The 27461-nt window shown below is 41.2% G+C and overlaps 1 protein-coding gene and 1 pseudogene across 4 annotated transcripts in view; both read right to left on the bottom strand.

Moving 5' to 3' along the window:
* Positions 1 to 27461, bottom strand: part of LOC147369943 (uncharacterized) — a 172589-nt gene that overhangs the window by 18637 nt on the left and 126491 nt on the right. The gene's annotated exons all lie outside the window — the stretch shown is intronic.
* On the bottom strand, positions 20936 to 21729 carry LOC147369944 (BOS complex subunit TMEM147 pseudogene; annotated as a pseudogene).

Below are 27461 nucleotides of genomic sequence, written 5' to 3'. Positions count from 1 at the left end.
TGGAAGCATTTGTACCCTGATACTTAGAGAAAGTTAATTAGCCACCAGGAAACCATATCAATGTGGAATTTACCTTGGACCAGGGTCACCCCCAGGATATGCAGGTTAATCAACTATCAGAGTTTCTTAATCTGAATGAAGTTGTTGTTTGTTGTCTAATAGTCTATTAAGATGGATACGTAAGGCCCCCTGGCCTATTTATTTAATTTTCCAGGATAAAAATAATTCAGGTAGCCTTACAAGTCAGGTTGACTACCCAAAATGGATCAGAGTAAGAGTAAGGGTCTTTTTGTTGTTGTTGTTAAAAAAAAAAAAAGAAAGACCTTCACTGGGGACATTATTTTAATGCTTTCTGAAGTCAATGCATTTAATGCTGTGTTACATCCTAGTTTAAAAATGAATAAACTTAATTCACAGGGAAGTTAAGTGGCTTTCTCCAATGGGCTGATTTGTCTGTCTCCACAAGAGGAGAAGAACCTATCAAAGGGTTAGCCTGAGCACGTGGATCTGGCAGGGTATCCTGACCCAGAGACCCATGAGTCTGCTGCTGACAGTCACCGAGAGACTGACTCACCCCTGCTCTGTTCTATGGTTGACCAACTTCTTTTTGTTTTCATTGAAAAATGTATTTCTTTAAATATGATAGCGGACGGACTGGTTCAAAATTGGGAAAGGAGTACATCAAGGCCGTATATTGTCACACTTATATGCAGAGTACATCGTGTGAAATGCCAGGCTGGATGAATCCCAAACTGGAATCAAAACTGCTGGAAGAAATAACAACGGCCTCAGATATGCAGATGATACTACTGTAATGGCAAAACTCAAGAGCCTCTTGATGAAGGTGAAAGAGGAGAATGAAAAAGCTGGCTTAAAACTCAACATTCAAAACACTAAGATCATGGCATCACTTTATGGCAAATAGATGGGGAAAAAGTGGAAACGGTGACAGATTTTATTTTCCTGGACTCCAAAATCACTGGGGACAGTGACTGCGGCCATGAAATTAAAAGACACTTGCTCTTTGCAAGGAAAGCTATGACAAACCTAAACAGCGTATTAAAAAGCAGAGATATCACTTTGCCAGCAAAGGTCTGTATAGTAAAAACTATGGCTTTTCCAGTAGTCATGTATTGATGTGAGAGCTGGACCATAAAGAGACTGAGTGACAAAGAATTGATGCTTTCGAACTGTGGTGCTGTAGAAGATTCTTAAGAGTCCCTTGGACAGCAAGGAAATCAAACCAGTAAATCCTAAAGAAAATCAACCCTGAATATTCACTGGAAGGACTGATGCTGAAGATGAAGATCCAGTATTCTGGCCACCTGATGCAAAGAACTGACTCATTGGAAAAGACTTTGATTCTAGGAAAGACTGAGGTAAGGAAGAGAAGAGGGCAACAGAGGATGAGATGTTTGGATGCTCTCACCAACTCAATGGACATGAGTTTGAGCAAACAGCAGGAGGTAACTTCAGGAGTAACCTGAAGAAGGACAGTGGAGCCTGTTGTGCTGCAGTTCATGGGGTCACAAAGGATACAAGTAGGACATGACTTAGCAACTGAAGAAAACAACAAACACAGTAAAGTCTTCACTCAGGTATAGGTCAGTTTTATAGCCTTGGAGTCATTTTCATTTTGTAAAGTCAGTGTTTCCACAAGTTCATGATATGGGATAAAAAGAAGAGGACTTTTTTTACATGAATAATTATGTATTTATGATATGGGTATTGGAAAAAATGAATAACCAGTGTACCAAATCTTAATTTCAAAAATAGAATTACAGAGATGAGGTTAGTAGTAGTAGTGGTAGTTGCTCAGTTGTGTCCAACTCTTTGTGACCCATGGACTGTGGCCTGCCAGGCTTCTCTGTCCATGGAATTCTCCTGGGAAGAATACTAGGGTGGGTAGCCATTTCCAGGGGATCTTCCCAGGCCAGGGATTGAACTGGGCCTCCCACAGTCCAGGCAGATTCTTTGCCATCTGAGCCCTAAGACTTCATCAAAGATAAAATTAAATACTTTTAAATGGTGAATTGATATAAGGCTAATTTAACTGAAAACATCAAATATTTTGGGTATTGTGCAGATTATTACCAACTTGTGGAAGAACAGTTCGGGGAAGACTGCTGTAAATTGACTCTGCATACCTCTCTGTTTCATTTTGAGCTGCTTTTGCAATTTAACTTGAAGAAAAAATATTCGTTTCTCTATTTTCAAGTTCTTTAGTGGCTGTCACAAAGGAGCCCTTCTTGAGCCAACAACCTATCTGTACTTCATTTGAAATCATACTATTGATTATGTGATCCCAAATCACACTAAATACAAAGAGAGTAATACTAGCTTCATGTATTGATTATTAACATGAACTATACACCAGGCTAGTCATTATACGTACAGTGTTATTAACTATCAGAATACCTGTGGGGTGGGTATCATTATCCGCCAGTCCCCCCAACATGGGCTTCTCTGGTGGCTCAGAGGTTAAAGCATCTGCCCACAATGCAGGAGACCTGGGTTCGATCCCTGGGTTGGGAAGATCCCCTGGAGAAGGAAATGGCAACCCACTCCAGTATTCTTGCCTGGAAAATCCCCCAACATGCTAAATGTAGGAACCAAAAATGGAACTCAAATCTGTCATTCCATTAAAGTCTTTATTCTTTCCTGGATACACATTGCCTCTCTGTACTAAATTTCCTAAACGAAATGCCCAATATTTTTAAATGTCTTACATAGAAAAGTTTCAGCAAGAGTACTAAAGTTTTAGAAAAACTATAGGCTATATCTGTATGTGTCTTTAAGTGAACTGAATTGATTCTATTTGTAAAGGGGTTACCCTCAAAGGGTCTGCCAACTCATTTTATCTCCTTTTTGATGAAGCCAACAGTCTCTTTCTTTCCCATGGAGATCAAAACCTGGCAACCATATTTGCACATGAGACCCTACCTGGTCGTGGCCAGCTAGGAGTCAACACCTTTCCTAAGTCAAAGTAGCTCTGATTGATATTCTTTCCTGTAAATCTGGACTGGAGACTACTTTGCTAAACAATGTTAGTTGCTCAGTCTTGTTTGACTCTGCAATTTCCTGGACTGTTACCCACCAGGCTCCTCTGTCCATGGAATTCTCCAGAGAAGAATACTGGAGTGGGTTGCCATGCCCTTCTCCAGGGGATCTTCCTAACCCAGGGATTGAACCCGGGTCTCCTGCACTGCAGGCAGATTCTGTACCATCTGAGCCACCAGGGCTCTGATGGATTTTATTTCCGGCAAATGTGGACTGAGGACTACTTTGCTAAACAGAGGACATGTAAATTGAGGAGCTGTGGATAGTAGAGAGTGCGGAGAAGCAGAGAGGGGAACCTGAGTACCTAGAACTCAAGAATAAGACCTTGAGATGAGAGAGAAAGAGAAAGAGGCTATGTTACACAACAGGAAATTTAACACTTGGCCTCTAGCCAGAAATTTTTGAATGAAGAAAAATATTTCAAGGCGTGTGAGTTCCTCACGAGCTCTCCTGCCTTTGTGCCCTGTGAAGTATCCTTACAATAAATTCTTATGTTTTAACGAAGCCAACCTGACATGGAACTCTGTTATTATAACCAAAAAGGTGTTAAGTAATACACTTGCAATGCTGGAAGGAAATTTCTCCTTAAAGACTTTCCTTTGAATGATTGTGCACTGTTCGTTTCTTTCTGATCATTTACTGGTAGTGACCATATTAGAGATGATTTCAGTTAGTTCTAGAAGCCAGGCCATTTAACTAAATTGTAATGTAACTCAAGAAGCAGTCAAATGACTCAAGTTCTCTGATGGGTTTCATTAAATTGTCTAAAAATTTTTGCATCATAAAGATATTCAAATGAGAAAATATCACATTCTCCTCAAAAGGGCAGAATCACAAAAATAATGGCTTTATTTATCCAACACACACCTATTCATCTCATTTAAGTGCTCCTCTACTCATCCTGGCTTAACCATTCTTAATGGAAACTCCAGAATAATTTTTGGCCCAGACAAAAGTAGAGCCACATTTAGCAACCAAAGCATGTATGTTTAAAAACTGCCCCTTACTTAGCATGTGTTAATATGATGGTGCATACCAGAGGAACGAAATAAAATCATCACAAGAAGTCACTGCAAAACACAAGCACTCTGGATAATTCAAAAGAAGCCTTTTAGCTGGCTTGGACAATTTGGTTTTGATTTCATACATCACCAAAGTGAGACATTAAAGAATACTCTATACAGGGTACTTTTCTTGTTATTCATCTATGTTTTCCCTTGAGTTTAAGAAAGAAAAAAAAATAGTGGAAAATCATAGCATTTTTTTCATTGAAATGATTTTTTTTTAAATGAGTTTGGCAATTAAAATCAGATTTTTTTAAGCAAAAAAAAAAAAAAAAAACACACATCTGAGTAAGAAACTTCTACTCAAAGTTTTAGCGGAATGTGGATTAAATTATTGGTTTTTAAACCACCCTTTAAAAGCGGCACTGACTCTGGAATGGAAAAATCAGTAGATCCAAAGTAGAACAAGATTTCAACACCAGCAAAATTGAAGGCTAAATTAAAAGTTCATGTACATTATTTACAAATTAATAATCCTTGGGAGGCTCTGACTATAACATCTTCCTAGCTGAAACTAATCTTTTCCTAAGTGTTTGCTTTTACCAATTGTTTCTAGTTCATTAGAGAAATCCTTCAGGCTTTAGCCTTTATTGAAATCTGGAGTTTGATCCTTCAAGTAGATTTTGGGTAGCAACTCCACATGAGCCTGACTATCCAGTCTCTTGACCTTATTTCTTTTGGCCTAAAAGTTTTCCTTTCAATACTTCTGCCCTGGAGAATAAAAGCAGAAGTGGGACGTACCATTGCTTTGTGAGCTGCCATAAAAGTTGGCATGTGTTAAAAGATCGGAGTGCTAAGGAGACCACTGAAGCTATAAATACATGTTTTTTAAAAAAAAAAATCTGGTGAGTAGTACATTATTATTGTATGTCGGGTTGCATATGAGTTTACATCTACAAAGGGAACACCTTGCTGAAAAATGAGCCTGTAGAGGTTAACTTTGAAAGGAAGAAATAATGCAGAAGGCTTCAACTGAATGTTTCTGTTTGAAACCTAAAAACTCAATGTGCATTACTTATCGAATTTATCAGACCATTCAGAATAATCATTAAGCCACTGTTAATATACAAGTACATAGCAGAGTAATGGACCAGGCTGGCCCTACATGGGAGAATAAGCAACTTCCTGTGAAGAGTCTATTAGAGACAACATCTCCTTAAACTCCCACAGTGGTGCTTTAACCCCTAGCTAATGCCAGCAGAAATCTGTAGCTGTTAAAAAGGAAACCCTTTTAAGGCTCCTTGCAAACTCTCTCTGCTGCTTACTTCTTTATCTGGGAAGAAATATTTTTTTCCTTTAGCCTCAGTTTCAACCACATTCCTTATCTGAAGCTTTTCACCTATCAGCTCCTTCCTTTCACCCAATCACCACTGCAGCTGAATTAACAAATCAATCTCAAGCTCCTCTGTGTTACCATAGCATTGTGTTAATACCTGTAACACAGCGCTTACCATGTTGTATTAAAATTAGCTCTGTGTGTGTGGAACTATCATCACGATCCTGGAGATTTTTGAAAGTGGAGACAATGAGTTATTCATTCAGCGTTTTCTTTATAATGTGCCTGAATCTTCTGCGACCCCGTGGACTGTAGCCCACCAGGCTCCTCTGTCCATGGGCTTTCCCAGGCAAGAATACTGAAGTGGCTTGCCATTTCCTACTCCAGAGGATCTTCCCAACCCAGGGATTGAACCCACGTCTACTGAACTGGCAAGTAGATTCATCACTGCTGAAGCACCTGGGAAGAAGCCCTTATGTATAATAGGAACCCAAAAGCTGTTCATCAGAACAAGTGAATGAAATCCTCTTGATAAAAGTTTACTCATGCTTTCACTCATTCACACCTCTATTCAACAAGTAGTGTTACTTAGGATGTATTTTGTGTCTTACTGCAAAATATTTTCTCAGATCCATTTCTGAAAAATAAAGGGTAGAGGCCTGGAGGCCACTGGAAATTTTTCAAACACACAACATCATGTCTTGCAGGGATCCCCAATATCTAGTATCTAAGGCCTGATGATCTAAAGTGGAGTGGATGTAATAATAATAGAAATAAAGTACACAATTGTAATGTGCTTGCATCATTCAGAAACTATCCCTCCAGCCCCAGTCCATGGAAAATCCGTCCTCCACGGAACTGGTCCCTGATGCCGAAAAGGTTGGGGACCACTGTCCCCAGGTGGTGCAGAGAAAAAGAGATAAGAATACAACTTCCCCCGATTAAAATTTTTCTTTATGGCTATCTCTGATACTAAACATATAGCATGTGTTTGATGCTTTTTGAATGATTGATTAATTGACTACAATTGAAGTTCAACTGTTTTCTGTGCAAGCAAGGGATAATAATTTCTGCTAAAAATTTCATCCTCTACAAAAACTTTTTTAGGTTTTGTCTTAGCAGCTAACCTACACAAGACTGATGCCATTCCTCACTTTAAATTTTCTGGTATATATATCTTCATACTCTAAATATATATCCATCATGATTATATTTACACAGTATTTGCTGAGACTTTCGCTCTCCCTCTTTTCTTAAAGACTTCTTTCTCTCTTTTATTTTTGTCTGTGCTGGGTCTTCGTTGCTGCACACGGGCTTTCTCTAGTTATGGTGCTCTGCGGCTCCTCTGCATTGTAGTGCGTGGGCTTCTCATTGCAGTGGCTTCTCTTGTTGCAGAGCATGGGCTCCAGGCAGGCGGGCTTCAGTACTTGAAGCTCACCTGCTCAGGAGTTGTGGTGTGTGGGCTTAGCTGCTCTACGGCACGTGGAATCTTCCCAGACGAGGGATCGAACTGGTGTCTCCTGCACTACAAGCTGGATTCTTAACCACTGGGCCAGCAGGAAAGCCCTTACACCCTTTATAATATGCTGATTTACAGGGAGGGGATATAACACCAAAAAAAGATGTCCTTTTCATTATAGGGGACTGGAATGCAAAAGTAGGAAGTCAAGAAACACCTGGGGTAACAGGCAAATTTGGCCTTGGAATACGGAATGAAGCAGGGCAAAGACTAATAGAGTTTTGCCAAGAAAATGCACTGGTCATAACAAACACCCTCTTCCAACAACACAAAGAAGACTCTATACATGGACATCACCAGATGGTCAACACCGAAATCAGATTGATTATATTCTTTGCAGCCAAAGATGGAGAAGCTCTATACAGTCAGCAAAAACAAGACCAGGAGCTGACTGTGGCTCAGACCATGAACTCCTTATTGCCAAATTCAGACTTCAATTGAAGAAAGTAGGGAAAACCACTAGACCATTCAGGCATGACCTAAATCAAATCCCTTGTGATTATACAGTGGAAGTGAGAAATAGATTTAAGGGCCTAGATCTGATAGATAGAGTGCCTTATGAACTATGGAATGAGGTTCGTGACATTGTACAGGAGACAGGATTCAAGACCATCCACATGGAAAAGAAATGCAAAAAAGCAAAATGGCTGTCTGGGGAGGCCTTACAAATAGCTGTGAAAAGAAGAGAAGGGAAAAGCAAAGGAGAAAAGGAAAGATATTAACATCTGAATGCAGAGTTCCAAAGAATAGCAAGAAGAGATAAAAAAAACCTTCTTCAGTGATCAATGCAAAGAAATAGAGGAAAACAACAGAATGGGAAAAACTAGAGATCTCTTCAAGAAATCAGAGATACCAAAGGAACATTTCATGCAAAGATGGGCTCAATAAAGGACAGAAATGGTATGGACCTAACAGAAGCAGAAGATATTAAGAAGAGGTGGCAAGAATACACAGAAGAACTGTACAAAAAAGAGCTTCACGACCCAGATAATCACGATGGTGTGGTCACTGACCTAGAGCCAGACATCCTGGAATGTGAAGTCAAGTGGGCCTTGGAAAGCATCACTACGAACAAAGCTAGTGGAGGTGATGGAATTCCAGTTGAGCTATTCCAAATCCTGAAAGATGATGCTGTGAAAGTGCTGCACTCAATATGCCAGCAAATTTGGAAAACTCAGCAGTGGCCACAGGACTGGAAAAGGTCAGTTTTCATTCCAATCCCAAAGAAAGGCAATGCCAAAGAATGCTCAAACTACCACACAATTGCACTCATCTCACACGCTAGTAAAATAATGCTCAAAATTCTCCAAGCCAGGCTTCAGCAATATATGAACCGTGAACTTCCTGATGTTCAAGCTGGTTGTAGAAAAGGCAGAGGAACCAGAGATCAAATTGCCAACATCCGCTGGATCATAGAAAAAGCAAGAGAGTTCCAGAAAAACATCTATTTCTGCTTTATTGACTATGCCAAAGCTTTTGACTGTGTGGATTACAATAAACTGTGGAAAATTCTGAAAGAGATGGAAATACCAGACCACCTGATCTGCCTCTTGAGAAATTTGTATGCAGGTGAGGAAGCAACAGTTAGAACTGGACATGGAACAACAGACTGGTTCCAAATAAGAAAAGGAGTACGTCAAGGCTGTATATTGTCACCCTGTTTATTTAACTTATATGCAGAGTACATCATGAGAAACACTGGACTGGAAGAAACACAAGCTGGAATCAAGATTTCCAGGAGAAATATCAATAACCTCAGATATGCAGATGACACCACCCTTATGGCAGAAAGTGAAGAGGAACTCAAAAGCCTCTTGATGAAAGTGAAAGTGGAGAGTGAAAAAGTTGGCTTAAAGCTCAACATTCAGAAAACGAAGATCATGGCATCTGGTCCCATCACTTCGTGGGAAATAGATGGGGAAACTGGAATCAGTGTCAGACTTTATTTTTCTGGGCTCCAAAATCACTGCAGATGGTAACTGCAGCCATGAAATTAAAAGACGCTTACTCCTTGGAAGGAAAGTTATGACCAACCTAGATAGCATATTCAAAAGCAGAGATACTACTTTGCCAACACAGATTCGTCTAGTCAAGGATATGGTTTTTCCTGTGGTCATGTATGGATGTGAGAGTTGGACTGTGAAGAAGGCTGAGTGCCGAAGAGTTGATGCTTTTGAACTGTGGTGTTGGAGAAGACTCTTGAGAGTCCCTTGGACTTCAAGGAGATCCAACCAGTCCATTCTGAAGGAGATCAGCCCTGGGATTTCTTTGGAAGGACTGATGCTAAAGCTGAAACTCCAGTACTTTGGCCACCTCATGCGAAGAGTTGACTCATTGGAAAAGACTCTGATATTGGGAGTGATTGGGGGCAAGAGGAGAAGGGGACAACAGAGGATGAGATGGCTGGATGGCGTCACTGACTCGATGGACGTGAGTGTGAGTGAACTCCGGGAGTTGGTGATGGACAGGAAGGCCTGGTGTGCTGGGATTCATGAGGTCGCAAAGAGTCAGACACGACTGAATGACTGATCTGATCTGATCTGATCTGATGGTTGATTCATGTTGAGGTTTGACAGAAAACAGCAAAATTCTGTAAAGCAATTATCCTTCAATAATAAATTAATTAATTAAAAAAATGAATCAATATGCTGTATACCGGAAACTAGTATCATATTGTAAGTAACTATACATCAATAATAATAATGTGAAGAAAGCTGAGCGCAGAAGAATTGATGCTTTTGAACTGTGGTGTTGGAGGAGACTCTTGAGAGTCCCTTGGACTGCAAGGAGATCCAACCAGTCCATATCAAAGGAGATCAGTCCTGGGTGTTCTTTGGGAGGACTGATGCTAAAGCTGAAACTCCAGTACTTTGGCCACCTCATGCAAAGAGTTGACTCATTGGAAAAGATTCTGATGCTGGGAGGGATTGGGGGCCGGAGGAGAAGGGGACGACAGAGGATGAGATGGCTGGATGGCATCACCGACTTGATGGACATGAATTTGAGTGATATCCGGCAGTTGGTGATGTACAGGGAGGCCTGGCATGCTGCAATTCATGGGGTCACAAAGAGTCGGACACGACTGAGCTACTGAACTGACTGACTGATACATCAATAAAAAAGATAATAAATATTTTAAAATAATTTTTTAAATGCTGACTTTTCATAAGTAGAGAAAAATATCTTCTCTTTGAACTGAAAACTAATATTTTTATGCTTTTATAAACTGGGATTTAAAAAATCCCATTGCTGGACCGTAAAGAAGGCAGAGTGCTGAAGAACTGATGCCTTCGAACTATGGTGCTAGAGAAGACTCCTGAGAGTCCCTTGAACAGCAAGGAGATCAAACCAATTAATCTTAAATGAAATCAACCCTGAATACTCTTTGGATGGACTGATGCTGAAATTGAAACTCTGGTATTTTGGTCATCTGCTGTGAACAGCTGACTCACTGGAAAATTCCCTGATGCTGGGAAAGACTGAGGGCAGAAGGAGGAAAGGGCATCAGAGGATGAGATGGTTGGATGGCATCACTGATGCAAAGGACATGAACTTGGGCAAACTTCAGGAGATAGTGATGGACAGAGAGGCCTTGTGTGCTGCAGTCCATGGGGTCACAAGGAATCAGACATGACTGGGTGACTGAACAACAAGCAAGAACAACAAACTGGGATTGATTGATTCTTTACTAAGACAGCAATCACATATTAACAATGATCAAATTTGGGGGCTCCTTCTGCAGTCTTATCAAATGCCAGAATTACATTTTGTGCCATGTTAGTATCAAGCATGGATGACCAAACTCATAACTTCTTAATCTTTCACAGTTGGAAGAAACATAGGAATGATCTATTTCAAGTTCAATACAAGAATCCCTTTCACTCCATTCTTCACAGCTAAAATCTATGGCTATAACCAGGAGCAAAATTGTCTTCCTGACAGTCTATTCCATTTCTGAAGAACTCTGATTCTTAGAATGCATTCCCCTTTACTAAGCCAAAATCAGATTCCTTGAACTTCAAACATTGATCCTGGCTCTAGCCTCTAGTATCTCAAAGATCTAATCTAATCCCTCTTCAAATATTGAAAGGCAGCCATGCTTCCCTCTAGGTATTTTCCAGCACAGCCTATAAACCTGGTTAAATCTGTATCATCTAGCACACATGTGTCTATTAACCACAAGGACGTCATAAGAGATCACTTCAAAGTCCTTGCTCATGTACTAGCACCAGTATTTCTTCCACCACCAATTAAATAAGCAAAGTGAACCAGTCACATTTGTGCTTAAGAAACTCATGTTGGCTCTTAATGATCATTGCTTCCTTTGGGGTGCACATAAGCAATCTGCTTGGTAATTTATTTGGAAATGGGCTCATTTTTGTTTCCAGAATCTCTATTTTGTCACAATTCAACTTGTGGGCATAGAGTGGGGTCTAAGTATTTGCAATGGAGGAAGGGGATAAATTTAATAGAGGGAATTGGTTACATAGAAGCAGAAAGCCTCACTCAACTGGGGATTAGTGAGGTAACCCAGAGATTAGAAATAGCAAGAAATTACTAGGACTTCTAGGTTAGAAGGGAAAAGGGAAAAAGCCTGTGAGACCAGGGTCAAGTCTTAGGATCACTCAGTGGAAGATGGAACTGGGACAGGAACAAAGAACAGGAGCTGCACATACAGAGAAGACATGACTTGAGACGTTCCAGAGATACCACCGGAGGCACAGAGAAACAGGGAAAATCACCTGGCTTCCCCCTTCCTCCAGCACTTTACTCTCCAAATGGGGTTTCCCACTGGCTGAATCCACTGGAAGTTCGGCTGACATGGAAGTCTGGGAAATGCAGCCAGCATGGCAGCCAGAGCAGAGCAGGGGAGAGGACTTACCACAATTCTCCAGGAAGTCTTCAAAAATTACACATGGAGAGTATTTCAGTACTTCTGATGACAGCCTTATTGTGGGTTTTTTTTTGGAGGTTGCTCCTTACACAAATGTCTTGGCCAAATCTGAATATGGCATTACCTGTGTTGCTATTACTGTTACTGTTGTTATCATTTACCTCCACACTGGTATTTACCAGTGTGCCAACAAAGGTCCATCTAGTCAAGGCTATGGTTTTTCCAGTAGTCATATATGGATGTGAGAGTTGGACTATAAAGAAAACTGAGCACCAAAGAATTGATGCTTTTGAACTGTGGTGTTGGAGAAGACTCTTGAGAGTCCTTTGGACTGCAAGGAGATCCAACCAGTCCATCCTAAAGGAGATCAGTCCTGGGTGTTCATTGGAAGGACTGATGTTGAAGCTGAAACTCCAATACTTTGGCCACCTGATGTGAAGAGTTGACTCATTTGAAAAGACCCTGATGCTGGGAAAGATTGAAGGCAGGAGGAGAAGGGGATGACAGAAGATGAAATGGTTGGATGTCGTCACCGACCAATGGACATGAGTTTGGGTAAACTCCAGAAGTTGGTGATGGACAGGGAGGCCTGGCGTGCTGCAGTCCATGGGGTCGCAGAGAGTCGGACACGACTGAGCAACTGAACTGAACTGAACTGAGCACACAGGAGACATAAAGTTAAGACAAATTGTCTGATTTTGGGAAAGTCAATTCCATGCATGCATGCAAAGTCACTTTAGTCGTGTCTGACTCTTTGTGACCCTGCAGAGTATAGCCCGCCAGGCTCCTCTGTCCATGGGATTCTCCAGGCAAGAATACTGGAGTGGTTTGCCGAGCCCTTCATCAGGGGATCTTCCCAACCCAGGGTTCGAACCGGCAACTCTTATGTCTCCTGCACTGGCAGGCAGGCTCTTTACCACTAGCACCACACCTGGAAAGCCCTCCTCCCTTGTTCGATGTTCAATTTCTGCTTAATCATGTTTGCACTGTGTTTTTTTAATTTATAGTTGATGTTAATAATAAATTAACTGGAATTATCAGATCTAGCTTTTCCCTTCTTAGAGGGTTTACTTGACAATATCTGCACTTAATTGTTTTTCTAACACACACCCAACTTTCATTGTTGTGAGGAATATAAAATGTATCATAAAACATTCAACTGACATTTCAATGGTGTACATCAAAAGGCCTTTGATATTATATTTTAAACGTAATTCCCTGTATTCTTTTGAGATTTTTAGAATATTTATATAGTATCCCTGGCACAAACATTTTAGCATTTTAACAGCCAGGGAGCTTTATAAAATCGTAAGTCAGCTGACTGAGTTTATGAATTTAATCTTTTCACAACAAAACGTCTGGCTTTAACGGTAATTGGGGGAATTGAACAGCAATTGCATCATGGTGTTGTTTCAGGATGCATATCCAGCTTTTCCTAACTATCCAAAGGGAACATTTTAATCAAGGACACTACACCGATCTTCAGATGATGACACTTAGAGCTGTGCTGTTTCTTATAGTAGACACTGGCCGTGGAAATCTACCAGAAACTTGAGATGTGGTTCTTCTGAATTGGCATGAGCCCATTCTTCTGACTAAGCATAAAATACACCAAATTTCAAAGACTTAGTATGAAGAAAAAAAATGCAAAATACCTTATTTTATATTGATCCCATGGTAAAATTATAAAGAGTCTAGATAGACTACATTCAGTAAAATGCTATTAAAATTAATGTCACCTGTTTCTTTTTATTTTTTTAAACTTGGCTCCTAGGAAATTTAAAAATACATATGTGGCTAACATTTGTGGCTTTGGTTGTATTACTTTTGGGTGGTGCTGGTTTAGAGTCAATGAAGAAGTGACTGTCTGCTGAGACAGGACATAGCAACCAAAGGAGAAGTCATCTCTCTTTTTAATTAGTTTTGTAATAGCAACAGATTCCATGTCAGACATTTAAAAGAGACAAGGCTATTCTCTTCAGTCAAGCAAAACTCCCACTGTGGTTCCTAAGAGTTCTGCCTGAGTGAAACAAATGAGATTAGGCCCATGATGTTTACTTCAGAAGAAAACATTCTCTTTTCTGAAACTTTCTTAGTACACTGTTGGCTACCAGGCTATGGAAGTGCAGAACCAAGACATGATGAAAGAACAATAAAGGAACAATTTGAAAGTGTTGTTTTGAAACATGTAACGAGTGCTGTCAGCGCTGGTTCTTTGCATTTTGTACATTTCCATTTCCTGACTGCAGTTTAAGAACATTTCACTGCATGTTACTATCAATCATCCTTAACCTACAAGTGCACTGCACCTTAGTAACAGTTAATTGGCATATTTAAAGTAAATAGCTACTTAGTTTTGTTGTGAAGGTTTTGCATACAAATCTCTAACACCACACGCTTTGTTTGTTTCAATAACAAATACCCGTGTCTGCACCACTGCCACTTCTGTCAGTAGATGAATAGAGATGCAATCGCACTGAAATACCCGCCCCGGGAAACGACAGCCCGAGTGACGTGCAGTGCGTAAGCAGGCCCTCCTTGCTCCTCAAAGATGCCCACACAGAGGGAAGAACACAAACACAGGAAAAGGAGAGCCAATGGCAAGTTTGAGAAGGATGGTCAAGAAGAAAGAGAGGAAAAAAAAAAAGTTACAACTTTGCCTATGCATTTTCTGTGTGTTAAGCTGAAAGTCAAAGTGTTAGCTGCCCAGCCGTGTCCGACTCTTTGCGACCCCATCGACTGTAGCCCACCAGGCTCCTCTATCCATGGGATTCTCCAGGCAAGAATACTGGAGTGGGTTGTCGTGACCTTCTCCAGGGGATCTTCCCAACCCAGGGATCAAACCTGGGTCTCCTGCATTGCAGCCAGATTCTTTACCATCTGAGCCACCAGGGAAGCCCTAATAAGCCGAAAGGGACATTGTTTAGCTGACATTGTCTTGGCCTCTGCCATTTGTTCAATGTCAGGTTCACACTCGGCAAGCTTCCCAAAGCTCAGGGAGAGATATCATTGCAATCTTCTTTCCCCCTGGAGCCCAGCAGCAAGTGGAGTTGTGCCTCTTCCTTGGGCACCAGAGCTAAAATGGGAATGGGTTAGGTAATTGACTAAAAAAAAATAAGATTAATAATAAGATGACGTGAACTTCTTTCCAAATGAGACATCAATAGAGTTATAATATATACCTTAAGAACAAACAATCCATATTACATTTTGGGTGAACTCCTATATCTCCAATACCTAGGAGGATGAATGCTAACCTGAGTCCCAACAATTTTTTACTACCCACGCCAAGAAGTCAAAAAAGACCATATGGTAGTTATGTGTTTGTGTGTGTGTGTGTGTGTGTGTGTGTGTGTGTGCGTGCATGCGTGCACATGCACATACCCATATCGTGAATTATATGAAGTGCTACTGATTCCTCTAGTCACAATTCTGAAATAGATTTTCCAGAGAAGAAAGAATACAAATGGTTTTTCCACGTGGATCATTATTAGATTCTATAAGAACCCTAAATGGCAACCCACTCCAGTACTCTTGCCTGGAAAATCCCATGGGCAGAGGAGCCTGGTGGGCTGCTGTCTACGGGGTCGCACAGAGTCGGACACGACTGAAGCGACTTAGCAGCAGCAGCAGCAAGAACCCTAAAAACTTAGAGGGTCTTAAATAAATTAACAATATCATTAATAATGGTAGTAAAATTAGAAATCAGAAATCACAGTAATACTATTGTTACCACAAATAACATTATTTCAACTCTATTCAAAGGTTCAAGAAGAAAAATGAACAGTTGTTATAGAAATAACCTGGAGATGATTTCTATTATTATTTCTTTGACAAAATTCAAATCTGAGATACCAAAAAACATTTCACTTAGAACATCATTGAGATATATCATTACTAAGCACGCTTTGAGACTTTTATTATGCACTACCAGCAATGGCTGGAGAAGGCAATGGCACCCCACTCCAGTACTCTTGCCTGGAAAATCCCATGGACGGAGGAGCCTGGTAGGCTGCAGACCATGGGGTCTCGAAGAGTCGGACACGACTGAGCGACTTCCCTTTCACTTTTCCCTTTCATGCATTGGAGAAGGAAGTGGCAACCCACTCCAGTGTTCTTGCCTGGAGAATCCCAGGGACGGGGGAGCCTGGTGAGCCGCCGTCTATGGGGCCACACAGAGTCGGACACGACTGAAGCGACTTAGCAGCAGCAGCAGCACCAGCAATGGCATTTTCAGTGTCTGGAACGTGCCAACACATCCTGCAAAGGTAAGAGTGACCTGAGCATGTGTCCTTCATCCACTTCCATGCATTGTGTCTATCTTATAAGGAAAAAGGAGGAACACTGATAATAATGTCATTTCAAACATCAGAAAATGTGAAGAAGGGAACCTCTCTTTCTCAATAAAACTATCAGGAAGAATGTCCCATCTGTTTCTAAGTTTCTAGTATTGAACTCTTCAGTTGAGGTCCACAGTCTTTCATGGTTCACTGTCAATTTCTAAATAGATGTTTGCCATCACTAACTTAAAACTAAAAACCCAGAATTCCTGGTGTTGCCAAGGTTCTATTTCCAATGAAGCTTTTCCATATCTATTGGGAGCAACACCCACCAGGCTGATATGGGGGAAGTACGTGCCTCTGTGTCACACAGGCTGTTCACTTCAGGACTTCATCCTGTTCCTTCTCCTGTATAGTATTTCCAAGATGTATTTCCAAGTATTTCCAAGATCCCTTTCCTTTCACAACTATGGTTGAAGCTCCTGAGTAAGGATTAACACATAATAAACAGATGACTGCTCTAACCTCCTTGCTGTGGATGGATTCATTGTCTCTATTTTGATCCATCTTATATAAAATGAAATTATGAACTCTACAGTGGTGCTTCTCACAGACACAGAAAACAAACTGTGGTTACCAAAGAGGAAAAGGGATGGGAGAGGGATAAATTAGGATTTGGGGATTAGCAGATAGGCAATGGCACCCCACTCCAGTACTCTTGCCTGGAAAATCTCATGAACTGAGGACCCTGGTGGGCTGCAGTCCATGGGGTCGCTAAGAGTCGGACACGACTGAACGACTTCACTTTCACTTTTCACTTTTGTGCACTGGAGAAGGAAATAGCAACCCACTCCAGTGTTCTCGCCTGAAGAATCCCAGGGGTGGGGGAGCCTGGTGGGCTGCCACCTATGGGGTCGCACAGAGTCGAACACAATTGATGAAACTTAGCAGCAGCAGCAGCAAATACCAACTACTATGTATAAAATAAACTAGGACCTACTATAAAGCACAGGTAACTATATTCAATATCCTGTAATAAAACATAATGGAAACAATATGAAAAAAAATTACATATAAACAGATAAATACTGAATCACTTTACCAGACACTAACACAAAGTTGGAACAACTTCTCGTCAATAAAAAACTCGATAAAAATAAAGTGGCGCTTCTTAAACTCTCTTTGGTAGTGAACACAGTTTTTATTTCCTCCAATCTATAAGGGACTGAAACTTTGGTAAACTGAGACAAAATAAGTTTCTGAGAAAGTGATTCACCTGCTTGGATGTCACAGTTAAGTCAAATTACTATGGAAATTTCTAAACGATGACTCTCAATTTCTGTGTCTATCATAGACCTTTTACCAGTCTGCTCATCCAATTCAGTCTTCTGACAACACTCTGAGTGGCACCAATGAGCTACCTTCTATTAAATCACCATGAGTTTCTAGGCTTGCCATTTATACTTCTAGTCCAAGCACCAAAAGTAAATACAAACCTAAATTAATTGTTCAAATGAGTTGTATCTAGGAAAGACCTGAAAAGCTATTTTCTTTCCCATTAAATAATCTCTGATCACAAAATGCTTTATAATTATACAGGTGTTAGGAGAAGGGGGCAACCGAGGATGAAATTGTGGGATGACATCACTAACTCAATGGACATGAGTTTACACAAACTCAGGGAGACAGTGAAGGACAGGGAAGCCTGGCATGCTGCAGTCCACGGGGTCATGAAGAGTCAGACATGACTTAGTGACTGAACAACAACAAAGATACTAAAAGCCCAGAGATAAAATAGTCAAAGATCTTTTGGCAAAGAGGTAACAGTACCATGATCAAAGTATTAGAAGGCAGGAGAAGACCTGAGAATATTGTGGCCACAGAAGTCACATGGAAAAGCAGAGAAATAACAAACAAAAAACCCAACCAAGCTTCTTTTAAACATTTTTAAGAATGTTCTACAAAGGGGACACACAAACTGTACCTAAGATCTCATCACCAAGACGGCCAAATCCATAACCACAGGCAATATAGCAATAAATATTACACAGTTAAGTTCTCCTGTGAACTCTCCCTTTATAGCTAGTAAGCTTTTCAAAAGTCATCAAACTGTTTACTCTGTTTTATATAAACAAAATACCCAGATGAATCCCTGAAATTTCAACCGTATTGACTGATATCATCACATTGCAGAAATACAGAGAGACATCTCAGTGCGATGCTCACCCTCCAGCTGTGCCTGGGTACACCATTTGTTTTATGGACTAAAATTCAGAGCTAGTGATACCCTCACTCCTGGGCTCAAAGAGTCATAATAATCCCCTTCCTTCTGGGTTCCCTTGCTTGAGCCAGATTACTTTTCATACTGTTACTTCATATACTTTGCAACGCGATCACATTGCATTTTTCTTCAAAACTCTGGCAGATTGTTTGGGCTAGAGATAGATGGAGACAAGAGGCACCATCTGGTGCAAGATCTTTATTCCTTGTTAACACTACAGGAGTTCTGGTATTTTACATGGTTCATGTAGTAGCAAAGTTTTTTTTTTATATATAAAGATTGAGAAGGTGTAAGATGATCAAAGGGCCTTGGCACTGTGTGATCACATCACTGCTTTCCTTGGTGTGGAGTTTTTTGTTGTTGTTGTTGTTATTGTTGTTGGTTTTTAATTTTTTTTCAATTCAGATAACCAGTGGCATATGGTTTCACGATTCACAAAGATGGTCCTTGACTATAGATTTGACGATCTCAACATAACTTCCGGGCTTGCCAGAGCTATGTTACAGCAGAGAGAGCAAATAGCTCATGATATTTCTCCTCTGATGAGTAAGCTCCAAAATCGCAGGTTTAAATTTGATCTGGTTTTGAAAGAAAAGGAGCTTTGTCCTCCCATGCCAGCACCCATGCTTTTTCGTTGTCAGAGATGAGTGTCTATTTCTGTATCATTGACCCATGGCTTCAGAGACCAAAAGCTCAAACAACGCCCAGGTGAATCCTGTTGACTCAGACTGAATACACACTTGCTCTTGGCCAAAGCTTTCTATTCTTTGGAATTCCAAGCACTTCCTGAAATTTAGCTTATGTTCTAAAAATCTGGTGGCTGTTTAATAGAAAAAATGTTCACCATCCATATACAATTCAAGTCAGTAGTTTCTAACAGAATTAGCTAAGCATTGGGAGCCAGATTTGCCTGATGATGCTAAACAAACTCTCAGCTACCTTGTGAGGATAAGTGAAAAAATGAAGTGGAATCGTGTGTTGAAAACAAACCAAAACACCTTTAAAAAAAGGTGTGGTTTATACAAGTTAATTTTGACTGTAATTTAAGAATGAAGTTAAAGGAAGCCTTCACCTGTTGATCCCTGATTTCAGAAGGCTACTTGGAGTTACCGCTCTTGGTATGTGTTGCCAAAAAATCCAAAGCATCTTTCCAATGAACAGATTAATTCCATCTTAATCTCTGTGCTCTGCTTTGCTATCACCCTCTACACACATGGTCCTCATTCCCGTCTCCTCTTAGCTATTTCTGATGCTTTTGTTAATCCCAAATTAAACCCTCACTTCTGTCTCATGCTTCCTCTGGATACTTTCTTACCTCAAGGCTCACCTTTTTACACAGTGTTCAGGCCCATGAATTAAGGTATTTTTTCTACTGAGTCCTTTGATCACTTGGCCCTGCCTTCCACCCTTCCCTCACTGAAAGCCTCCTTTATTGATAACACAAAATGGTGCCGATATCAGTGGATATGACTTGAAACAAAGAAGGAAAAGAAGAAATAGCAGAATATGTCTAAGAGAAAGAAGGTGCTACGTTGAAGGAAGCAGATGTCAATATGACAGCAGATGGCGTAGATAAACCCGGTACTGATACGGTCAGCTTGTTGCATTTGCCACATGGTTACAACTGCAAACTCCTTACGTACAAAACTCCAAAGTATAGCAAGCTTTGCAGGTGGTTATTCACTGATGCTCTGAGATCAAGAGCGACGCCACAATCAATTCTTTCTATATTTGTCCAAGAGGCAGAGTACCTCACAATGTGTAGGTCATTCTTCTTAAAAGCTAATGATCTGTGAGGAGTCTTATTTTTGTGTTAACAGTAAACAGTCTCCTTCAAAGTTCAAAGGAGACATATCTATATATTCCTCACATCCCTCAGATTCAGTTTTGTAATAGGACACATGTTTTTCTTAGGCAGATACCCCCAAATAAAAAGCGAGTGGATTATCACTCTGTCTTGATAATTAGGGAAAAGCAATGTCCCTGTGGCAGTCTATTCCTCGTCCACTCTGTGTGTGGTAGGTGAAACAGAAGGTGGAGTCCGAGCAGTGACCAGCATCACTGTGCTTTAAATGCAATAACTTTTGAAATCCAGACTTGGGAGAGAAATCTGAAACTGGGGACAAATTTAGGTTCCCAGTTGCTGTCAATAAGTAGATCATCCCCAAATCGCCAATGGTTCAAAGTGAAGTGAAGTCGCTCAGTCGACCCCAAGGACTGTAGGCTACCAGGCTCCTCCATCCATGCGATTTTCCAGGCAAGGATACTGGAGTGGATTGCCATTTCCTTCTCCAGGGGATCTTCTCGACCCAGGGATCGACCCAGGTCCTGCATTGTAGGCAGACTCTTTTACCATCTGAGACACCAGGGAATTAATGGTTCCAAAGTAAATATAAAATAAAGACCACACTTATCAAATTGACATTTATAGCTCTCTGCAATCTGATAGCAACCTATTGCTCCACAAAAAAAAAAAAAAAAAAATTTAACTTTCCAAATGCTGTTTACTTCACTGAACCTGGGGACAGGAAGAAGGTATGTGAAAGTCTGGGATGCCAAGCCTAGGCACGCACGTTGACAACAGCAGTATACAGGGTCAAGGTGCTGAGGGCAGAAGCCCGGTCACCAGCACTCAAGCCAGCAGTGCCGTCCAGCTGCCCAGGGAACACAGGTGGATGAAGGTCTCCGTGACAAAGGCCTTGTAGATGCTAAGGAACATCAGGAGGAGGACTGCTGGTCGCTGAGTGTGGTGCAGGTCGCAGCATGTTATCATCCACACCTGGGCAAAGCCGACGAAGCAATGGACCAGACTGATGTTGGAGTCGATGCTCATCTGGATGTATTTCCAGTCAAACTCAACGCCCCTGAGCTCCAACCAAGAGGGGGATGCCACAGGACATAATGAGCTGAGCGGTGGCCCAGCCCAGGGCAACCATGATCTTGTATTCCCCCTTGCCAGCATTCCAGGACACGACAAGGTTTAGGCCCATCAGGGTCTGCCATGTCCACACTGGCCTTCATGAACTCCCCAATGAGGTCACAGATGCCGCCTTCCCAGGTGGGAAAGAAAGTGGCCAAGAACAGCACCTTGCACAGCTGCACAAACAGGTGGGTGACCCCAGGCTGGACACACTTCCAGAAGGCACTGGACTCAGACAGGCCACTGTACTTGTAGGTGGTGGAGTAGGGGGAGTAGATCAGGGCAAAGCAGTTCCGGAAGTGGAAGAGCGTCATGAAGCCGGCCGCCCGGCCCGCCGGAGCGCGCCTCTCAGCCTCAGTGGCCTCTCAGCCTCAGTGGCCTGGTGCCCGAGCCCAGGCCTGGCGCCCGCCTGCCTCCACCAGGACCCGTGCGGCCTTCTGGGAGCTGGGTTCCTGTTCCAACATTTTAAACTGCTGTTTTCATTCCATTTCCTGCAGAAAAATCTATTTACTGTTACTTCAAAACATTATATGTACTCCAGGGGCTACAATTCTGTTTACATGTATCCCTTTTGAGACCCCCACCTCTTTAAGTCAGTTCAGTTAAGTTCAGTTCAGTCGCTGAGTAGTGTCCGACTCTTTGCGACCCCATGAATCGCAGCACGCCAGGTCTCCCTGTCCATCACCAACTCCCGGAGTTCACTCACACTCACGTCCCTCGAGTCAGTGATGCCATCCAGCCATCTCATCCTCTGTCATCCCTCCTCCTCCTGCCCCCAATCCCTCCCAGCATCAGGGTCTTTTGCAATGAGTCAACTCCGCTTGAGGTGGCCAAAGTATTGGAGTTTCAGCTTCAGCATCAGTCCTTCCAATGAACACCCAGGACTGATCTCCTTTAGGATGGACTGGTTGGATCTCCTTGCAGTCCAAGGGACTCTCAAGAGTCTTCTCCAACACCACAGTTCAAAAGCATCAATTCTTCGGTGCTCAGCTTTCTTCACAGTCCAACTCTCACATCCATACATGACCACTAGAAAAACCATAGCCTTGACTAGACGAACCTCTGTTGGCAAAGTAATATCTCTCTTTTCAATATACTATCTAGGTTGGTCATAACTTTCCTTCCAAGGAGTAAGCGTCTTTTAATTTCATGGCTGCAATCACCATCTGCAGTGATTTTGGAGCCCCAAAAAATAAAGTCTGACACTGTTTCCAGTTTCCCCATCTATTTCCCATGAAGTGATGGGACCAGATGCCATGATCTTCGTTTTCTGAATGTTGAGTTTTAAGCCAACTTTTTCACTCTCCACTTTTACTTTCATCAAGAGGCTTTTGAGTTCCTCTTCACTTTCTGCCATAAGGGTGGTGTCATCTGCATATCTCAGGTTATTGATATTTCTCCCGGCAATCTTGATTCCAGCTTGTGCTTCTTCCAGCCCAGCGTTTCTCATGATGTACTCTGCATAGAAGTTAAATAAGCAGGGTCACAATGTACAGCCTTGACGTACTCCTTTTCCTATTTGGAACCAGTCTGTTGTTCCATGTCCAGTTCTAACTGTTGCTTCCTGACCTGCATACAAATATCTCAAGAGGCAGATCAGGTGGTCTGGTATTCCGATCTCTTGAAGAATTTTCCAGTTTACTGTGATCCACAGAGTCAAAAGCTTTGGCATAGTCAATAAAGCAGAAATAGATGTTTTTCTGGAACTCTCTTGCTTTTCGATGACCCAGCAGGTGTTGGCAATTTGATCTCTGGTTCCTCTGCCTTTTCTAAAACCAGCTTGAACATCAGGAAGTTCACGGTTCACATATTGCTGAAGCCTGGCTTGGAGAATTTTGAGCATTACTTTACTAGCGTGTGAGATAAGTGCAATTGTGTGGTAGTTTGAGCATTCTTTGGCATTGCCTTTCTTTGGGATTGGAATGAAAACTGACCTTTTCCAGTCGTGTGGCCACTGCTGAGTTTTCCAAATTTGCTGGCATATAATATAACTAATAGTCTGACCATCAACACATTACTACAAGAGATCTTAAAAAAAAAAAAAAAAAACGAGCTGTGTAGAACTGATCCCAACAGGTACTAACAGAAAAAAATAAAACATAAAAACTTGACTGTATTAAAAATACTGAGACAAACCTAGTCTTATACACTCTCAGTTAAGCTCTGAAAGAAGCTCTCTTCTCAATAAGCTAGGACAATGGAGCATTTTTAAAAGAATTTTGGAAGTGAAATTAGGGAAGGTAACAGTGTCTAGAAAAACAAATGTAGTGACAAAGACAAATTTCACACTAGCTGCAATAGGATTGTATCTATATAGGACTACTGCACAGACTTTATGCCAAAGTAACCATTCCATTCAGCCAAACAGTTGGAAATTCAAACAATGAAGTGGACTGACTTCACTCAGTTAATTGGGCAGTCAACTGAACTGATTGAATATGCAGGCATTAAAAAACTTTGCTCCTTAATTAGAGTGACCTTAAAAATTCAAATAGTATACAGCTGTAAAAAGCATTTTCTAAGCTGAAAGTAACATACAAAATGTGGTGCCATGAACCATCAGCTGTCCACCAGAGACATGCTCCTCTCCATAGTGTAGAGATGTTACTGGAAAGTGACTATATGCCAGAATTTCCATTTCCCAGCCCCCTTACATTTAGGTGAGGCCATCTGACTAGTTCTCATAAAAACAAAAACAAAAACCACCAGCCTAAGTGCTCCTGGTCACTGGGGGATGATTTCCTCAAACCCATCTGTGCCTTCACCATGATCCTTTTCCTCCTATCTGCCCAGACTCTTCTCCTATGCCTGCTTTCACCATTGCTACATTTTGGTCCTTGTGGTTGGAAGAAATTTTTCCATAAGCTAAGAGTATTAGTGGGGCTTCTGCTCAGCCTCTACAACAAAACAATTACCATAGATTGGGAGGGTTAAAACAGGGGTTCCCAAACTCCAGGTGGTAGACCAGCACCTCCTGTCATATCAGTGGCAGTATTAGATTAGAAACAAAGCACACAATACATGTAATGCACTTGAATCGTCCTGAAACCAACCCCCTGACCCCTGGTCCATGGAAAAATTGTTTTCCATGAAATTAGTCCCTGGTACCAAAAAGGTTGAAGACTGCTGGAAACAATAGACATTTATTTATCACAGTTCTGGAGGTCAGGAAGTCCAGGATCAAGGCGCTCACAATTTAGATCTGGCAGTATCCCCATACGGTGGAGAAAGGAAGCTCTAATGTGTCTTCCTTCTGCTAGAAAGGCTTCTCTGGTGGTTCAGATGGTAAAGAATCTGCCTGCAATGCGCGATACCCAGGTTCCATTCCTGGGTTGGGAAGATCCTCTGGAGAAGGAAAAGGCAACCCACTCCAGTATTCTTTCCTGGAGAATTCCATGGACAGAGGAGCCTGGCAGGCTATAGTCCATAAGGTCGCAAAGCATGAGACATGACTAACACTTTAACTTTTCAAGGGCACTATTCCTATCACAGGGGCTCCACCCTCATGACCGAATCTCAACCAAATCACCTCCAAAAACCTCTAACAATACCTCCAACTACCATCATGTTGTGGGTTAGCACTTCAACATATGAATTTGGGGGGAGGGAGCACAAATATTCAGTCCATAAGAGAAAATGTCTATACCTAAATCTGATATTTATTCATTTGTATTTACCTATTCAAAGCTTGAACAGGGGCTTAGAAAAGAGCCCAATTATTTGAGGAAAACTAGGACCACTGTCCGTGCAATATAATTCAACATTAGATTGTAATAAAAATAATGATGGTGGTGATGATAACAAAATGAAAAGTTTTTTTTTAAAAAAAAAGAGATTCTTACAGCAATTTGTTAAAATAAATATCATGTTCTAAAGGCTAAGTTCTTTCAAAAGGAAAAACAATTTCTTTCAATTAAAACTGAACTAGCCAGAGCTTAAGAAAATCTTCTATAATTATGTTTAAGCCTGTTGCAATTTATTCCCCCCAAGATATACACTGGGAAGGCCTCTGGAGCATTGCTATAGCCTAGTGTTAAAGTTCGGAGAAGGCAATGGCAACCCACTCCAGTACTCTTGCCTGGAAAATCCCATGGATGGAGGGGCCTGGTGGGCTGCAGTGCATGGGGTCGCTAGGAGTCGGACACGACTGAGTGACTTCACTTTCACTTTTCATTTTCATGCATTGGAGAAGGAAATGGCAACCCACTCCAGTGTTCTTGCCTGGAGAATCCCAGGGACGGGGGAGCCTGGTGGGCTGCCGTCTATGGGGTCGCGCAGAGTCGGACACGACTGAAGCGACTTAGCAGCAGTGTTAAAGTTAACTGATTCACACAACAGTCCATCCAGGTTAGCCCCCTGCAGAGCCCTTACTCAGTGCAAAGAACTACCTTGTCTTCCTAACCATCTAATTTAGAATGCACTTAGATGATTCCTTATCTGCACTGCAATCTTGTGGAGCCAGCAACATTACCCAGAAGCTGGACCAGGAAAAATAGAAAGTCTGGTCCCGTGACATGCAAAGGCATGAGACAAACCCTAAGAGTCCATAAGACCTTAGAAATAAAGCATACTTTACCTAATCACCCTACCATTTCTTTCACTGATGACTAATTAGCATTTAGAAAGTTAAATAAGAAGTTGCTTAAGCAAACATCTCGGTTTTTTTTAATATTTAAGAACTAGTTTTCCTTGGTTTAAACTGATTTTCCCATTTCCCCCCAACTGATGTTGTTATTTGGGGTTTCCAAATATAATAACGCTACTGACCATTCTTAATTGCACCCTGATGGGTGTTAAGCACAGGAGTGTGTGCAAACAGACTCGACTTTTCTAGTCTTTGACTGTTCCTTGCCTCTGGCCTCTGTCAGAGAGGCTTGCTAACTGCATCTCAGGGGAGCAATCACACAGCTTGACTCAGCCTGTGGCTCTGACTATTGGGACTTCCTGAAGTCACAACCACTTTGGCATCCAGAACTGGGGCACGGCGTGTCTACTCTTCACAAAATCCAGAGATTGCAAGGGAAGTGTGAAATGTGAGAGCTGATTAGGGATGCACCTTAAATGGTATCAAGGGAGCCAGTTAGCAATGCAAAATATGAGATAATATAAACATAACATTCACTGCTAGTTGATCACTTATGTGAGCACCACAAAAAGCAAAATACAACGGAAAAAAATTGGAGATGAGCAACAAATACAAGATTTCCTCCAAGATAATTTTGCACGGAAGTTCAATTTCATGGGGAAAAGTACATAATAAAATGACGTGGAATGATATGCCAGAAAAATATGATATGTCTATTTGTCTTTCTGGACCTTTCTTGGTATTAATAATTTCTAATGGATATATCCAAGTCATCTGTATACATACACCCTTCCTTTCTTGCATGTTATTGACATGAGGATTTAAAGTTGGAAGATGCAATTATTTTGGCTGTATTTAACTTCCTTCTGTGACTACAATAGAATGATTCCATTTTCATTAGCAAGAAGCCAAAGTAATTTTAATTCAGGGATTTCTCTTTTAATTATTAGTTTTTAAGGAACACAGCATCATGGTTAGCAGAGGGTCCCTTTCTTCCTCAATATTCTGGTGTAGCTACTCTCCTGTCAGCCTAGGCTTTCAGAGAGAGGAGAAAAAATCTTCATAAAAGCCTTGGCCTAATTAACAAGAATGAACTAGATTTTATGATGAACAATTTATAGGCAGTTAATAGAGCTCATACACGGTAGCCAGGAGCTAGATAATTTATCATAAAAGGAATCTCAGTTACACTCCTAATCCTCATTCTCTTGAAACTGCAACCAACTGCATTCACAATTGCCACTTTTATAAGCTTTGATTTCCTGACAAATGATGCTGCATTTTATAGAGTTATAATGAAACTTATAAATGCAGTAAATTCTTGTATCTCTGCCCATATGCTTCGAATTCTTTGCCAAACAATTTACTCTTCTACATTGTTATCTCCAGATAAAAATAATTTTTTCAAAGATCTCCCAAGGATTCTTCATACTAGCACAAATTAGAAAAAAAAAATAGCAAATTGTTTATTAACCATTCTAAGTATTTGTTGAAAAGAAACTGATTTATGCCTAAAAAAACAATGCAGCTCTTGTAATGAATTTTGAAAGATACTTTTCAAAATTATATGAGGTAAAATAGC

Source organism: Bos grunniens, chromosome 7 (genome assembly GCF_055505025.1).
Source record: "Bos grunniens cultivar Pamir isolate PY7600 chromosome 7, Bosgru_T2T1.0, whole genome shotgun sequence".
Classification (NCBI taxonomy): domain Eukaryota; kingdom Metazoa; phylum Chordata; class Mammalia; order Artiodactyla; family Bovidae; genus Bos; species Bos grunniens.
This window is presented reverse-complemented; position numbering and strand designations above follow the sequence as displayed.